Source organism: Pseudopipra pipra, chromosome 3 (genome assembly GCF_036250125.1).
Source record: "Pseudopipra pipra isolate bDixPip1 chromosome 3, bDixPip1.hap1, whole genome shotgun sequence".
NCBI classification, from domain to species: domain Eukaryota; kingdom Metazoa; phylum Chordata; class Aves; order Passeriformes; family Pipridae; genus Pseudopipra; species Pseudopipra pipra.
The window spans coordinates 87,313,160-87,330,301 of NC_087551.1; the positions used below are offsets into that span (position 1 = coordinate 87,313,160).

The 17,142-nt window shown below is 39.7% G+C and overlaps 1 long non-coding RNA gene across 2 annotated transcripts in view; it reads left to right on the forward strand.

Annotated features, from left to right (window-relative positions):
- Positions 1-12,785: 12,785 nt before the first annotated feature.
- Positions 12,786-17,142, forward strand: part of LOC135411966 (uncharacterized) — a 66,919-nt gene continuing 62,562 nt past the window's right edge. For both annotated transcript variants that reach the window (XR_010429406.1, XR_010429405.1), the window contains exon 1: positions 12,786-13,627. This is a non-coding gene — a long non-coding RNA (uncharacterized LOC135411966). The remainder of the gene's footprint in view (positions 13,628-17,142) is intronic.

The following is a 17,142-nucleotide window of genomic DNA, read 5'->3' on the forward strand; positions in this document are numbered from 1 at the left end:
AATTCCTTGCTTGTCTTTATGTGTGTATACTTGTCCTAGTTAGAACAGCTGGGAGGAGTTCATTACTGTGTGGGTGTAACCCAAACTGTGCATTCTTACATGCACATTTCCCAGAAACTGTTAACAACAGACCATTTGCAACTGCTGCCCAGAGCACACCTGACCCCTCAGGCTATAAGCTGAGTGTTAAGAGGCCTGTGAGATAGGAGGATGCTCCTGTCCTCACACCCATGACTCACAATCACCCATTGTGGAACTCCCCACTCTGGGGGAGGTACTGGGCATTCCTGCCTGAACCTGAGGGTATATACTCTTGAGGTTTTGGGACTTCTGGTACCATTCATTGGATCCAGAGGAGGACCAGAACCTTGACCACTGTCGACCAGACTGCGACCAGCACTCTCACCAACAGGTTTTCTCCCCCCTTTTACTTTGGACTCAGGGGGACCATGTGGGGGTCAGCATGGGGGCCAACAAACATGAACACCACTCTGTTCATGCCCCAGGGTGCTGGGTTATACGTCTGGGTTTTGTGGGTTAAAACCAATTACTTGTCCATATAACTGTATTATTGTATTATTTTTTATTAAATTGTAACTCTGACTTGTGGTCTCTTTTGAGTTGGGTTCATTTCTCCTGCTGGTTCACCTTTAAACCAGCACAACACTTTCGGGAATACTTGGATAATTCAGATAAGGAAGGTAGCAGAAAGAAAGTTCCTTTCAATTAAGTATATTCTTGAAAAGTAAAATATAAGTTTTTCCTATCTGTACAGAAATCTAAGGAAAGCTGTGTTATATACTTTTTTATGTGAGAGTTGTTTGATTACATTTTGAATGCTCAATTAGAGCATATACCTGAATGGCAAAGGGAATAAGAAAGGCTTTTAATATTCTTACCTAGGTTTCAGGTTTTATGTGACTTAAAGTGGCTTTTAGGTTGTAAATTAGACAAAGGAATAATTTAATTATGAATGCCAACTGTAGAATTTAACCAACAGCAGTAAGTAGTGGACCCTACTTGGATGAACATTTTAGAAGATGACTATACCTTTTTTTAAATAACTTGTAGGAATAGATTAACTGCAGTGTTAAATTTTATGATTCAAATAATGTCTTCAGTCTAATACAGCAGGAATAGTCCACAAGTGGAGGTTTTAAAATGAAAATGTATAGTGTTCTGAAAGAATGGCCATATTCTTACAGCTAGTCAAAATGGGCAATAGAAGCCTGGTATAGATCCAGGAGAACTTCTCTAGTTCTTGACTGCCAGAAGTAGAGGAACCGATGTCACACTAAACCTTTTTCTTCTTTTACCTGAGCATGGAGAGACTGCCTGTTATAGGCTATAAATCCCAGGAGGGAAATTTTCCTTCCCTTGCCTCTCACTATAAGAAAGACAGAGTCCAAATGGAAAAGGGGGCGATTAGCTTTACAAAAGGTCTAGCCAACTGAGCTGCATTCCTAACTGACGGACCATCAGAGGCTGGAGGGAGAGGGGAGGAGTTTTTAGGGGGGTTGCTGGCTCTCCTCAGAAAGGAGAAGTCAGTTTGCTGGGTTCTCTCTCTGGGACAGAGACAGGGTAGCTGTCTTTGTCTCCAGCTCGGACCTGCTGCGTTTTCATCAGAGAGTTTTTGTGCGAGACACCGTCATCTGAGGACAACAGTGAGTTCTGTGGGGGCAGACTGCTTTCCTTTCCCCCTTCTTCCATTGGGGGAAGGGTCCCCATTTTCTTTTCGGCTTCTCTCGCGACCTGAGACCACCCCCCAGACCCCGCTCCCCACGTGGTGACCACCAGAGCCCAACAGCACCCCCTGCAGATCATCACAGAGCACTGCAGGCTCTGCACCTCCAGTGATCCAACAGCACCCCCTGCATTTGGAATGCATATTGTTCTTTTCTCTGTTGTTCAATCAGGAAAATTCAATTTTTAATTGAAGTTGTTTACTTAGTGCACTCTATTGAAGGCTGTCTTTTGTCCATTTTATTAGTAGTGCCATATTTTCTGTTAATGAGTAGACACTTCCCATGTGAGTGGTTTTATGCAGAGGTAGAGAATAAGTTGTTCATTGTCTTCCACTTTTTAAGAGGCCTGCCTCTTGGTGATAAATAGAGATATTTCACATTGTAAAGCTGGTACTGAGCAGGACTGACTTCTTACAGATATGTGGTTTCAAATATATAAAGGCTTTTCCATGATCCTCTGTCCATCAAGTTTTAGCTCTCCATTGTTGTTATTCTTTATGGTAGTTAGGCAGCTGAGTAGGCTTTTGGCAAAATTATCAGTGACTCAGTCCTGTGTTAGGTTTCAGTAGATTTGTGTGGTGAATCCATAGGCGTTTCCTCTTTTTTTTTTTATTTGTAGAACGAAGTTTCTTTACTCAACTCACTGTCTCCTTATCACACAGTCCCTTACAATATGCAGAGTAGGTTTGATTCTGGACAGTCTCTCTCACAGCCCTATGTGCACTAAGGAGAGTTGGAGTGTTTCCTACTCTGACTGTGTGGCTTTACCCTTATCCAGTGAGGTGAGGACAGTGAGAGAACAAATTCATGTCATCCTTGTCTTGATGTCATATATGCCTCAGTGAGCCTGTCTTCTCAAAGCTTGATTTCATTTTGCACTTTTTCAAAACAAAATCTTCATGCAATTTGTTTAAAGATGTTTACTGTTTCTTGGAGATTATAATAGAGCCTCCAAAACGCTGTGCTAAAATAACTTCCTTCTGTAGTGTGAGATGATGCTGGCATTTTTTCATGGATAGCATGGATTTGAATTATGATAGCACATTCTCAGTAAATGATTTTTAATTCCTAACAAGCTTCATTTGACGTCATTTTTGTCATCAAAATTAGAAATAATTAAACCAGAGAAGATTCTTTTTCAGAGTATTTCCTTAGTCCTCATTCACTTGCACTTACATCATCAGTTGAAAATCACCCATAAAAGAATGAGTGAAATGTGGAAAATTAATTCCACAGAGCTCCTAAGGATGACCTTCATAGTGAGGTTCTTTAAGAAACAGAAAACTATTTTCTGTCTCTGTAGCAATCAGATAAATCCTGTTGAGTCTGGACACCCTGTTGTGGATACATCAAAAAGAAGATGTACTCATATGCTCCTCCAATTGCCTCAGTGTAGCATTTAGCTCTTGCTAATGTTCACAGAACATCCATTAGACTTGCAGTCACTGAAGCTGACTTTGCAACTAAATTTTACTCATCATTTCCTAAATTCTGGTAGCTTCATATCACTTAGTTTCTATCCTATGAAAGTACTGGCATCATTGACAAAACACGTTTACTTTTAGAGGACAGAGGTTCCAATACATATTTAGATGATTAACATGATTAAGTGTATATCTTCCCTCCCCTTCCTCTTTTAGAGACCATTGACTTGAGAATCAGGGTGTACAATGTTTTTCCACCAGTCCTTATGTTTTATTGTCTTGTAATAAATCCACTTTGTACACACTACTTAAATATTCATTAAATGAAAAACAAAATGCAGAACAGACTGGGGCTGTACAGGTTAGTAGTTAGGGCACCCGATAGGGAAGCAAAACAGCGTTGTTTTATTTCCTGCTCCAATGAATACTTAATATGAAATACTGAAATATTCATTGATAAGGGGAAATGGTATCTGACCACATAAGAAGTAGCATCTTAGATTGCCTGAAGATAAAATGAAGGCAATCCTATAAAGAGCCTGAGCAAAAAAAAGGTGCAACGTCTGACATCATGTATAATTAGATGGTCGTTAGGAAGTATTGAAAGAAAACTTGCCAGCAGTGCTACTGAGAAAAGTTTTTCTGGGATTTTATCAGGAATTTGAAATAATGCATGTTTGTTATGAAGTAAGATATATAACTTATTTCTATTCTATTAGACCTGATGGGACCATACAAAAAAATTATTAAAAAAAAAAAGGGAGATGTGTATTTTTATTCAGAACAGGTTGGTCAGTACCAGAACTAAAAAAAGAGACTCTGAATATTAAATAGCACCTCCTTGTTACCTTTTCTAAAAGAAATAATGACATTTTCAGTGTGCCATGAAGTGATGATCACTAAACTAATTTATTTTGGGAGGGGAATTTGTTATACTCTACATTAATATTTTGCTCCATAAAGTACAGGACAGCAGGCAATATATTATAGTGAAGTAGAGAAGTCTGGACTTTCTGTGAGGACTGAATAGGTGGTAACTCATGAAAATGTGCTGCTCAGTGCAATCCAGATCCTAATAATGAAGTGGGTATTCAGTTACTAGGGAGGTACAAGTGGTAGAAGGCCATAGATGGATGAGCATGTCACAGACACTGCTACCAAAATTGCCATTAGATGGAAGCCTTTGTTGGTAGCTTCAGGTAAAAGATCAAATCCTAAATGGACAAAGAAATCAATCTAGCGTCTCTTTCATGCCTGGTGATAGTAATTAGTCTGACGGATCTTTTTACCCCCTTTACTAATCTGAGGCATTTGCACTCTGTGACATTTTAAAAAATTCACATCCCGTGTAAGTTCTCATATGTTTGGAGCGCTGGTAGGTGATGCGTAGGTAAGGTGAGCGGCTCATAACTCATTATACAGTTCTGCCAATCAAACACATCTGCTACTTTTTTTTCAGTGCAAAACACTGTGTACAGTTTTGATCCTCTATAAGCAATTTGGGGGGGAATGTTTTCCCTAGCACAGGTAGCTAGCCTTTAGATATTACACCGTTATTTGAAAGTAATGTAATCATTAACTTCACATTTTTTCTTCTTTGCAAATAGCCTCTGAAATGTTTAAAACAAAGATGCTTGTCTGAAAATGTTTGATGATATCATATAAACATGTTTGAAATTATGGCTTTTCATTACTTGTGTAACCTGTATTCAGGTCATCAATATTTATTGAGAAATCATAGTTAATTGAGAGGTTTCTTAATCTTTGAATAGGTGATATAGAGGTAATGATCTATTCTGTCCTCCCAGTACAATTTGGTTACAAAATTAGCCTGTGTTTGGTTACCATGGCAATAAGATTTTTTAATATAGCTTTGTTCTTTTCTCCTTTTATTCTTTTAATGAGCAAATGTATGCTTCAAGACTTTTCTTAAGCTTTCATATGAACAACAATTTGATTATAAGATGTTCACAAATTCCAAATGAAATACTGTATCAGTGCAGTTGAGAAGAAATATTTGCAGATGTACCCTTTCTTCATATTTGTAAGTAGCCTCCTTTTAAGATGTTGATCTAGGTAATATATATCTTTAAAAAAAGTGACAAAATAAGTTATTCAATAAAAGACATTAATCCGGTGAAAAAGGGGAGAGGTAACTGTGCCTTTCTCCAGAACAACTTGGGCCACAGGATCCCAGGCAACAGGCTGGGTGTAGGGCAGGATGTTGTGACAACCCATGTGAGGACCCTGCAGTTTATGCTCTTCATGGAAATATGTTGTCAGCAGGGAATGTGCTTGTTAACAGTCTTAATAATATCTTTTTTTCCTCTCTAGATGAATTTTTACTATTAATAGTTATATACGTTTATTGTATCCTAATAAGGTTTTTTGTCGCTTATAGCAGGCACACAGTGGAAGAAAGGGCCAAATTTCACTTCAAAGCTTTGGCCAGTTGAAGATCCTGTCCCAGTACTGCAAAGTCCTCCCTGTGTCCCCAGCCCTGAAGGAGGAAGATGATCTTTAAAAAACATTTCTCCTTTCATCCATCCTGTCTGCCTATCCTTTGTTGGTGTAGGGAAACTTGGGTCTTGAGCTTTTGTCCTAGCTCTTGTATATATCCAGTAATAGTTGATTATTTTTTAGAGAGCAGCAGAGGATGTAAAAAAGCTTCTATTTCAGTACCAACAGCCTTTCCTTTAAGTTTATGTTTTCTGAATCTTCAAACCACCAAGCAAGATAAGACTTTTGTTTCTGTAGAGGACAGAATGAACCACAGAAGTTATTTTTATCTTAAGTGGTAAGTAGAAGTGAAAACAGTTTGCTTATCCTGCTAACATAAGACTTGGGTTTGTGTCAACAGAGCAGGACTGAAGTTAACTGTACAGTACTATGAGAACCCATGTGAGAACTATGAGAACTTCTTTCAAACACTGACATCCAGACCTTGTATGAATCTCATTCTGAACTCCCTTGCACTGGAAGGGCTGTTTGAACCTGTGAGGACTTGTGTACACTGCCTTTATCTTTCTGCCTGAAATGCTTGCCCTTTCAGTTTTTGAGTGAGAATGTACATAAGTAGCTAAAAGATGGTGGCTGAACCCTCCACGTTATAGAGGTCAGAGGGATATACTGCTGCCTGTAGTAGGAGCTTGTTCCTCACTCAACATTGTAATTCAGTTAATTAGTTTATGTAACTATCATAAGAGAACAACATGGAAACTTTTGTTACAAATTCTGTCCCAACTTGACCCAGAGTTCTTGATTCCACTTCCCCTGTTTTAGATTGTGTCTTCCCAAAGGGACATGCAGATGGCCTATATGGGCGAACCAAAGTCCCAGCTCAGCCAGCACACACAGTGTTTTGCACTGAAGGTGTCTGAAAACTTGCAGAAGGCAGGATGGGACTCACCTGTTTAATACCCTATTTATCACCCTAGAGGAGGAATCTATGATTGCTTATGCTTGCTCATAAAATTTGTAGTTGACACCAAACTTGAGTGGCACCAGTTGATATGCTCAAAGGCATTGCTGGTATCCAGAGGTATGTAGATAGTTGGAGGAATGGGAAAATAGCAACATAATGAAATTTGGTAAGGACAAATGCCAAGTGCTGAGAAGGGACCCTTGCTGTGCACAGACTGGGGATGCCAGACTGGGGAGCAGCTGTGTGGGAAAGGCCCTGAGGGTTCTGGTGGGCAGTGGGCTGAGTGTGAGCCAGCAGTGAGGGCAAACAGATTATGGGTCTGCATTAATAGAAGCACAGCCAGTAGGCAGAGCAATGGATTGTCTCCCTCTATTTAGCCCTTATTTTATCACATCTGAAAAACTGTCGGCAGTTTTGAGCACCCCAGTACAAGAAAGACATCGATAAACTGGAATCAGTTCAGCAGTGCTTGCTTTGTCTTGAATTGCTGTCAAAATGAGTCTTGGGATGCACCAACAGGATGGGCTCTGTTGCTCAGTGAGATGGCAGCAGCTACCCCTGCCCTTGCAATGGCCTTCACTCTTCCATTTCACACTTCCCACGCCACTATCTCACTTTTGGATTTTGAAAGCTGCTTCCCCAACTCCAAAGCAAAGTGGGATCTCTGGGAAAATGTTTTCAACAAGGCAGGATCTTAAAGGCAGTGCTGTCATCTCTTAGTTTGCCTACATATATCAGTTTGACTATGGTCGGAATTTGGATGCTGATATGAAAGGATGGACCTGAAAGAATATTTTAGGGCTGAATAATGCTAAGCCTTGTAGGGACTGAAATTCCCAAACAGCTGCTTCAAAGCTTAAAAAGATGTGAGTCAGGACTTAGAAAATCATGACATGAGTTTGGTAATAGGAGTTACTTATCATGATATGTTTAGGTGTGTTAGAACACTTTCAGATACATGCTTTCTGTCAATACCCTTTTGACCCTTCTGCCTTAGTGGCCTATTTTCAAGCTTCTCCCTGTAACCAGAAGGTTTAAGAATATAAAGTGTGTTTGTTTGGGTTTTTCCCTGACTTTTTTCCTGGCTTTGTTTTTTAACCTTAATTTGAATTGGTAGTAATGTCCTGGTGTCTTCAGACAATATCAAATCTAAAGTTTTTAAGATAAAGCCCCATGATTAAAATCTATGAGCTGGCAACAGCAAAAATTGGATTAAAATGTTGTAATTTAGTCTTATTTTAGATATAATTTATATGGATGTCCATTATAATCTTTATGTCTATAATCATGGTTCCTCTTAATTGAGTGCTTAGCAAGTGATTATCCCAGTAATTCCTGGGTGTTAATATCTGTTATAAAATAATGTTTGCTTTCTCTTTTCCAAGAAGTTCATTGGCTCCAGTAAGTTTGGCCAAAGTTCTCTCCATGGCACAGAAAAGTAGCTCTATTAGTGGAGATTTTGTACCTAAGTAGCAGACTGTAGTGAGAATTTAAAATTATCCAGTTCCAGGGTGAATTAGGATTTGAAGATTTATGCTTAGAGCCATATATTCAATGTTTGTATCTGATGCCAAGCTGCAGGAAAATGTTCCTGACAATGTTTTCCTTGTGCCCTGCACTGACTGATTGAAATTTACAGCTGACCTCCCTGACAATAATTCTGTCAAAGGATCAGTCCTTCAGGCAAATTGCCAACTCAGACACAAAATCTAAAATGGAAGAATGCAGAAAGCCTTTTGCTTTAAAACTGTAGAGATGTAAATTTTCTCTGACAAAGCTGGTATTGTGGGCTTCTTTTGCACCTTTCTCCTTTGTAATTTTTATTCCAACTGAGGAGGGGAAAATTATATTTTCCTTCTCCCGGAGCATGTCCAATCATACTAAAATGCTGTTGTACTGAATGCCAAGAACTCATTACTGTTCTTGAAAATTTGTCTCTGGAATGGAAATTTGTGGCCTCTGAGAAAGTTTCAGCTAGTTCCCAATTCCAGGTATCAAAATTACTTCAAGATATCAAAACAGAAAAGTTTCATTATGAATTAATCTAAGGGAAAGATTATTTTCGTTGCAGGGTTTTATTGGTAGGTCATGGCCCTTAAGAGCTTTATGGCCATCAAATATAATGTTCTGTAGAAAGTGTCAGTGATTCAATAGGACACATTTTTTATTAACAAATTGATATACGGAACAATTTCACAGGCATTATGTTGCTGAAGGTGCTATTTTTTAAGATGGAAAATATATTTAGCTGTGTAAGTATGTTCTGCCTTATGATTCACTTTTAATATAGTTAACAGTTTACTTCTCTACCCATGTTCTCTGTTGCAGTGTCCTGTAGAATAACTACTATGTATCAAAGATCAGGAAGATGAAACTAGAATTTAATGAATAATTAACACACAGATTTCATAGATAAAGTGCCTTGGAAGCCCCAGGGATGAAAAGTACCATGGAGAAGTACTACTCCAACAGTTAGGGTGAATTTATGTTGAGCACAGACATGATTTCAGTTCAAATCCTGCTTATTTTGGATCCTTCCCAAGTAGTTACAGGTAATTTATTTAGACTCAGGTTCTTTGCCTCTGGTCCCTGTAATAGGCTGCTACTCTCATGAAGGCGTTCTTCACAGAAACAGTCAGTAAGATGAAATAAGAACCCTTATGGGCGAAAAGCTAACAGAAAGCTCCCCTAGGCAAAAAAGCAGCAGATGATGCACTCAAAAATTCTTTTTTATGGCCAAAGAGGGAAGACATAATATATGCATATAAATGTATATGGAACTAAGAATTTATTGTTAGGGCAGTGAATACTTTAAAAGTCTAAGGAAAATACATTGAGCATTTATTGTTAGTCCAATTGCAACTGATTAAAAAAAGGAAAAAAATGCCTCTTTAATACCCTTACATGAAAAAGCCTACAAATATGGATCCCTTTCATTGGGTAATCATGCTTGTCCTTACAACATAGCTTGGACAATGCAGGCTGACAGCTTCCTGCCTCCTGGAGCAGAGGGGCAGAATGTGTTACGGTGAAGCCTCAGCATCCTGCTGTCCTCAGCAGGAGGAGAGTGATGCTTATGGTGGGGCTTTCTTCTCAGTGTTTTCCTTCTCCTGGGCTGCCAGCTGCAGCCTGGCAGTGGCCCCCAGCCACACACAAAGGGCTATGGTTTGTCAGGCAATGACTGGGGGACAGGGGCCTGTGTGTGTGTCACCCTCTCCCCATCAGGGCCACCCCCAAGGCTGGAGCTGGAGCAGGGGGGCAGCAGCCACTGGCACTAGCACAGGTCTTTGAACAGTGACACCCAGCTCAGGTTCTCCTTCTTCCTTTCTCTCTATTTTATGTTATTCTGCAGTTAGTTTTTCACTAGTAGACTTGGTACTGAGCCACAGATTTGTGATTAATTCAGGTTTTGCTGATTAAGGCTTATACTTCTGGCCAGTCTCTTTTTTGTCAGCAGCAATGTTTATTTCATTATCTGACTTAAATACTGTTAAGACTTGCTCAGGAAGCACAAGCACTGCTTATTGTGTTCACAATATATGACAAGTGATATCCATAACATAAAACATGAACAGTTTATTTCCTGTCACTCCCAAAATAAAAGTTGCTTACAGGTAATGATGATGTCCTTCCTCTAGGGAAAAATTTGGTGGAAATCCAAAACCTTTCAGGAAGCTTTCATTTGACAGCTGGATGCATTATGAGTAGTCAGGCTGGACAGGAGCTCACTGAAACAGCTGTTGAGCCTGGAAGCCTCACCTGTGCTTGCAGCAGGTCACACACAGGGGAAAAGCCCTGGTTATCTTTGAACTTCACTGTCACTGTGCAGGAAGGTGAGATACTAAGATGCTGCTAAGAGCACTGGGCCCGATGAGAAGCATTGTCCAATGCTGCCCTGAGGGTCCAACTCCAGAGACACCATCAGATGGCCCAAAGGCACTCCTATCAACAAATATGGTCATCTGACCTCACCCTTTTACCTGTTTTCTACAATAGGATTGACACAGTCCTTTATACCATATTCAAAATTATCTCCTTGTTTGCCCCTTCTGGCCTCAGAAGAAATCCTTAGTTCCATATACAAGGTGTGTTTTCTTCTATCCTCAGGATGCAACAGTATGCATCTTGAACTGACTATTCTGGAAACTTCACTGACTTGGAAACTGTGTCCTGAAGATAGGTGCTTAATTAGTTTCTTACAAATAATGAAAATAAGATAATTTAAAAATTTGTTTGCTTCATGTCACCAGAAGACCTAGCTAGGTTTCCTCCTTTATATTGTTCAATGTTCCATATAAGGCACTTATCCAGATTGTAGAAGACTCAGTTCCCCTTTCTCAACCAAAAGGTTTTCAATTCCATCTCTTCTCGGTCCCATCTTCTTGGAGAATGTCTCACCACTGGACTGTTAGGGGGTTAGAAAAGAGTTCATTTCTCTGCTCTAGCAGTTCTGTCACTGACATGAAGTACTTGACTACTTGGCTTCTCAGTGTGGCATGATTGTGTATCCTACATGGCTTTCACAGCTCCCTGTATGTGGGAGAAGGCCTAATTTTGATTTCTGCACCTGAATGGGTAATGCATTTATAAAACACTCATCACTTGAAATTAATAGAGAGACCTCTGGACAGCTAAAGAGATCTTTATTTTTAGTATGCTTATTTGAAATATGTGATAACCATCAGAAATCACAAATTTGAACTGAAACAGGTTGGTCAGAGAAATTGTGGATGCCCCATTGCTGGAAGTGTTCAAGGCCAGTTTGGATGGAGCTTTGAGCAACCTGGTCTAGTGAAAGGTGTCCCTGCCCATGGCAGGGGGTTGGAATGAGATGGTCTTTAAGGTGCCTTCCAACACAAAGCATTCTGTTCTGTTCTATTCGCAGTGCTGATCCTCTGGGCTTACACACTGACAGTATATCCTAGCTCCTTAAGATGGTAGCATGACAGATACATGAGGCGGAGGCTAGGGGAAGGGTGTTGTTTTAATGTCCTATTATTCCCGACTCCTCCCCTCCCCCCCCATCCTGCTGACTGGAAGGAGGAGGAGAAAGGTGAGAAACTGTGTGGAGGTTTGGCTGTTAGCCAAGGCTAATCCACCACATAGAGTAATCTCATAGCTTCCCTTAGTAATACTTTCGTACCTTTATAGCTAGAGTCAGAACTTGATGTTCTGGAAAAGCCCTGTTAATCTTACCTCTACATCAGTTTGTCATGACGGTATACAGAAATCAAGTTTGAATTCTGAGAGCAAGGGAAGCTGTTGCCGAGACTTTTTTCACAGAATCATAGGATGGTTAAGGTTGGAAGGGACCTCTGGAGGTCATCTGGTCTGACATCTCTGCTCAAGCAGGGTGCCCTAGAGCTGCTTGCCCAGGACTATATCCAGATGGCTTTTCCATATCTCCAACTATGTGGAGATGCCACAACTGGGGAACCTGTGCCAGTGCTTGGTCACTCTCACAGAAGAATTATTTCCTTATGTTCAGACAGTACCTCCTGTGGTCCAGTTGGTGCCTATTGCCTCTGGTCATGTCACTGGACATCACTGAACAGAGCCTGGCTCCATCTTCTGTACACCCTCCCTTTGGGCATTTATATACATTGATGAAATTCCCCCCTGAGGCTTCTCTTCTCCAGGCTGAACAAGCACAGCTCTTGTCAGCTTTTCCTCAGAGAAGAGGAAGAGCTCACAGTCCCTTCATTATCTTTACAACACTTTGCTAGACTTTCCATTATGTCCACATCTCTCATGTGCTGGGCAGCTCACAACTGGACACAGTACCTCGGGTGTGGCCTCAACAATGCTGAGTGGAGGGGAAGGACCGTCTCCAATAACGTGCTGGTAGCACTCTGTAGCTCAGAATACCATCAGCCTTCTTTGCTGCATTGCTGGCTTGTGTTCAATGTGGTGTCCACCATGTCCTCTAGATCCTTTCCTGCAAGATTACTTTCCTGCTGGTGGTTCTCAGCAGGTACCTGGGGTTGTGCCTCCCCAGCTGCAGGATCTTGTACTTCCCTTTGTTCTTCATGAGGTGAGCTCTGTCATCCCATTTCTCCAGCCTGTTGAGCTCTGGATGGCAGCACAAACCTTTGGTGCTTCTTTTATCAAAGCTGCTGGAGCATTCAAAGTGTGCAGGTTTCCCTGGAGAGAGAACTCTCCACTAGCCACAGATGGATGGCATAGATCCCACTCGAGCTTCAGTTATGTAAGGTTTAGAAAGTTTTAGGTAAGAATTTGTTTTGCCTTTGGAGTAATAAAGTAGTTTCTGTTCATGTTGGCTACCAAAAGAAAAAATATTCATCTGGCAAAGAGTCTATATAACAATTTGCCCAATTGAGTCAGGGAGCTTAAATGAGAAAGTCAACTCTTAACTTTACAGAAATGCAGCCAGGAAAAATGTAGAGCTAAGAAACACACCTGGTGTGAGTTGCATACTAAGTACGCTGAAACAGAAGTCACCTTGTTTTCTTGAATAAGCTGGCAACTTTAGTTAAAGGCAAATAAAACCAGTATATTTGTGTTTGATTTTGTAAGAGTTATTTGCATATGAAAAATTGCAAAGGGAATATTGACAAGGCAACAAGTTTATGTGTTGACACCAGCTTGGTGAAGACAATTTCCATAATTAATCATGAAATTCTTAAATTAACATGTTCAGTAGACAAATTAAAATGAAACTTATGCAAAAAAAGGTATCTTTAAGGAGTTTTTCTCTCACTAGTGCTCCTGGACATCATGAATTCTTTCTGCTAGGGTATGTCAAGGTAAACTAGGAAGCCAGATCTAGACACCGAGCAGTAAATTCAGTACTTCATTCCTGCAGTGTTTGCAGTAAGTTTATTCTGCCTAGTCAGTGACAAATCTCTCTGGTTTAACTGATGTTGCGTGAGCCCTGTCTAATCTCATTCTAGTTGGAAGACAGCAGAGAAAGAGTCTCCTCACTCTTGAAGGAGTCTCCTCCTATTCTGGAGGCTACAGCATGATGACAGATTGGATGTGGAGGCTGCTCTGAGGTGCTGAACAATGTACAGGTAACTCAATCCAATCAAGATCCTTGTTTAGGAAATAGAGGGGTGGAATGCTTGCAGGATGGACAAGGACTGTGTAGTAAATAACTCCATTCACAAAGGTAAATTAGAGTCCTAAATAGTCATGACTTGTGCTGATTTTGTTTTCAGAGGATGTCTCTAGGTAGTTTAACTGAGCCCTTTGTTGATGCCAACAGCATGCTTGCAAAGAATAATTATTTCTACTTTAGCATATGTAGACTGGAGTTTCACATTGTGAATTAGAAATACATGGAAGAAACTTCATGATAATCTACAGTGATGAAAGTAGTATCATAAATCTATAATTATGAGTGATACTTCTGGATTCACAAGCCAAATTCAGGGATGACCTGTTGAAATCTAAGTAGGCAAATTTCATATCTTCATAACATTCTGTAGTATAAAATCTGCATCTCTTAGGCTGTGTGCATTACAACCTTGTTTTATACTGGTTTTTTAATTGGATCACTGCTTACTCTAGGGTTTAAGAATTTGCTTGTTCAGAGTGTAGCAGAATGGTAGTAAATTAAAAGAATGGTCCTTGAATTTCTTGTATTTTTCTTTAGCATGGGAACATATAAAATATATAACAGTAGAGATAACTTTGTTCTTATGTGTAGTGGCCAAATTAAAAAGGTCACGTTTAAAAGTTGCAGTGTAAATGAGTCAGACTCTATGGGAGTAGGAAAGGAATAAAAGTAATAGCAGCTCAGTCTCCCTTGCACCCATTTGCATTCACCTCTCTTTTAAGCTCAGTGAAGCTGGATTTTAATGAACTATGCACTCTGATTTTAAAACACTAATGTAAACTCTTCCAGCTTTGATTAGCAGAGCCAGCAAGGTATTAATTTTTAAATGGAATGTTCTGTGCAGGGAAGCTTTCTGCCAAAGTGTATCTTAAAGTCCTACTTAAAATGGAAATCTAAACAAGGTGCCAAAGGAAGAAAACGAAATAGGATTGTCAGCTAAATTTCACTAGGAGAGATTATATAATGAAGACTGTACTATTACATTACAGTGAAATCTTACTCTAAGAATTACTAATAAAACACTAAAACATTTAGTAGGCTCAATTATGCATATCTGAAACCATTTTTAGAGCTCTTCATTTAGCCATAGTTTTTAAATGAGTAAGAATGAACAGATGCATTAACTCCCTTGCCCACTTCCCAAGTCTTTATTCCACCATTAAGTTTGCTAAACTGAAGTCTTCTGTGCTTATCCTGCAGCCTCCTCTCAGAGGATGGATTCGAAGTTGGATATGGTTACCTCTCAGTCTGCACAAGAGCTTGAGAGAGCAACAGCAGTGCCAACATACACATGTGGGCTGTCCTTGTTTTGTTTCGTGCACTGTTGGTTTGTCACAGGCTATTTGCTCTGCATCATTGTAGAGTTTAGGAAATGGATGACTGTTTAAGAGTGATGTGAAAGTTAATGGCCATCATGGCAGGGATTAAACCAAAGCAACGAGTATATTCTTGAGTATACAGAGGTTCATATTTAGGAAGGGATTCAGTGTTTTGAGACAAGATGAATACGTTTCCCCATGCCCAGACAATTGTATCTTGCAGTTTAAGGACGAGTCTGTCCTTTTTTAAATTATGATAAAGAGTCTTTCTTTTATGAAGATCACTATGCCCAATGTGGTTTGAAAATTCCTTACCTGTTTATAGTTTGTAGCCATCTGTCAGTGGCCTGGTAAGACATAATGACTGTCTCCTGTTCTCAGGCATTAATATGCTGCTCTGAAGCATCTTTTTCCTAAGCCGTACCAGTCATTATAATTTACCCTACATTCATTATGCTTTAATTACCTTATCATCTGTGCAGATTATGGTTCAGTATTAAAAATAAAAGGGAGATTCACAACATTTGTCAGAAGCAACTGCCCTTTTCACATCTTCACCTGCTGTGTATGTTTCCTCAAAATTAGGCTGAGGTTCGTAATTGGAGAAATTAAAGAGGTTGTGTGAATAGAAAATCAATTTGGTGCACAGGAACACATGGCACAAAGAATGCTTTCTTATGAGATATTGTTGGGGTTTGCCTTTTTATGTACCTGTAATTATTTATGCTAATTATAATTAAAGTATTTCTCCCTTAGATACACTTGAGGCTGGCAATTAGCTGTGACCTCTAAACCCAGAAACTTGTAAGAAACAAGTTAGAATTAGAATGTTAGAAAATACAAGCCCTTTTATGGGATCTTCTGCATCCAGGTCTGCATTTTTCCTGAAACAAAGGCAGTGTTCTCACTCCGCTTTACAGAAGAACAGTTTCAATTTTGAGCAAAGGATTTGACTATTCTAGTCATGCACTATCTAGTTATATCATCAGAGAACATGTTTAAAACCCCCTTTAGCTGAATTTAATCTAGATCCTTAACTGGGTAAATTGCCTTGTCTCTGAATCCAGCTGTGCTATGTTCACACACTAGCTGAAAATCTTGATGGATTATGAGCAAATGAAAGTGTCTGATTACCTAATATGCAGGGTAACAACTCCTCTGTGGTATGGAATGAATAGTCCTACTGGTTGGGAGTCTTTATCCCTCACTGCTGGATGGTAGACTTTCCTGTTTCCTCATCTCCCTGTTCCCACTCTTTGCTCAAGAAGGCATCTCACCCTGAAGATTTACACTGTGTCACTATTTGACTAACGAGTCAAGACCACGGCATTTTAGTGCAAAATTCCTGCCATGCAATTTTGAATCATGCACAGAAATATGCTCTACCTAGAAGCAGAGAAGAATCTGCAGAGGGATATTCTTTATTACTTTTTATAGGAAACTAAGGTAACAGAAGTAACTAAGGTGACATTGATCAGTCTTTTTTTGGCTTTTGATTTTTTTCTTTGCGCAATGGCAGACAGCACAAAAATTATGATGTTGTTCAGTCTAATGCTTAATTTGTGTGGTTTCGTCAGTTATTTTCACTCAACTTTGGCTGATGGGGTAGAGATGTGAAAGAAATATGGCAATGTCAAGATGCTAAATCAAATTATTCTTTTGCCTGAAACATATGGAAACAGCCTTTGAGTTCCAAGTCCTACACTAAGGGATAGGTGTTAATTTTATCCAAATCTTTGCATGTTCCACATGCTGTTCACTTCATGCTGTGACAGTACATGCCCATTGTTTTCACACTTACCACATTGTCTGGGCTTTACTGTTCTAGTCCTGAATGTTTTGACTGTTGGTTTGTTGTTTTTTATTTTTTTCTCTTGCATGTGTTCTCGTGGATCATATGGGCTAGATGTATCTTGATGCAATTGGGAGGCTGTAATCATGAAATTTTAGGCAGATACCATGACAAACAAGGACACGTGGCACAGTGTCTGTGGCAAGGGAGGAAGGCAGGGCTGTGATATTAAGCTATGGGCACCAATTGTGATTGCTAATAGATTATTTTGGAGAAGAGTAAGATTGCTTGTAGGGTTTGTGACAAATCCTGCAGATGTGCATATTGGTGTATTTCTGATAACTTTCTTGGCTACAA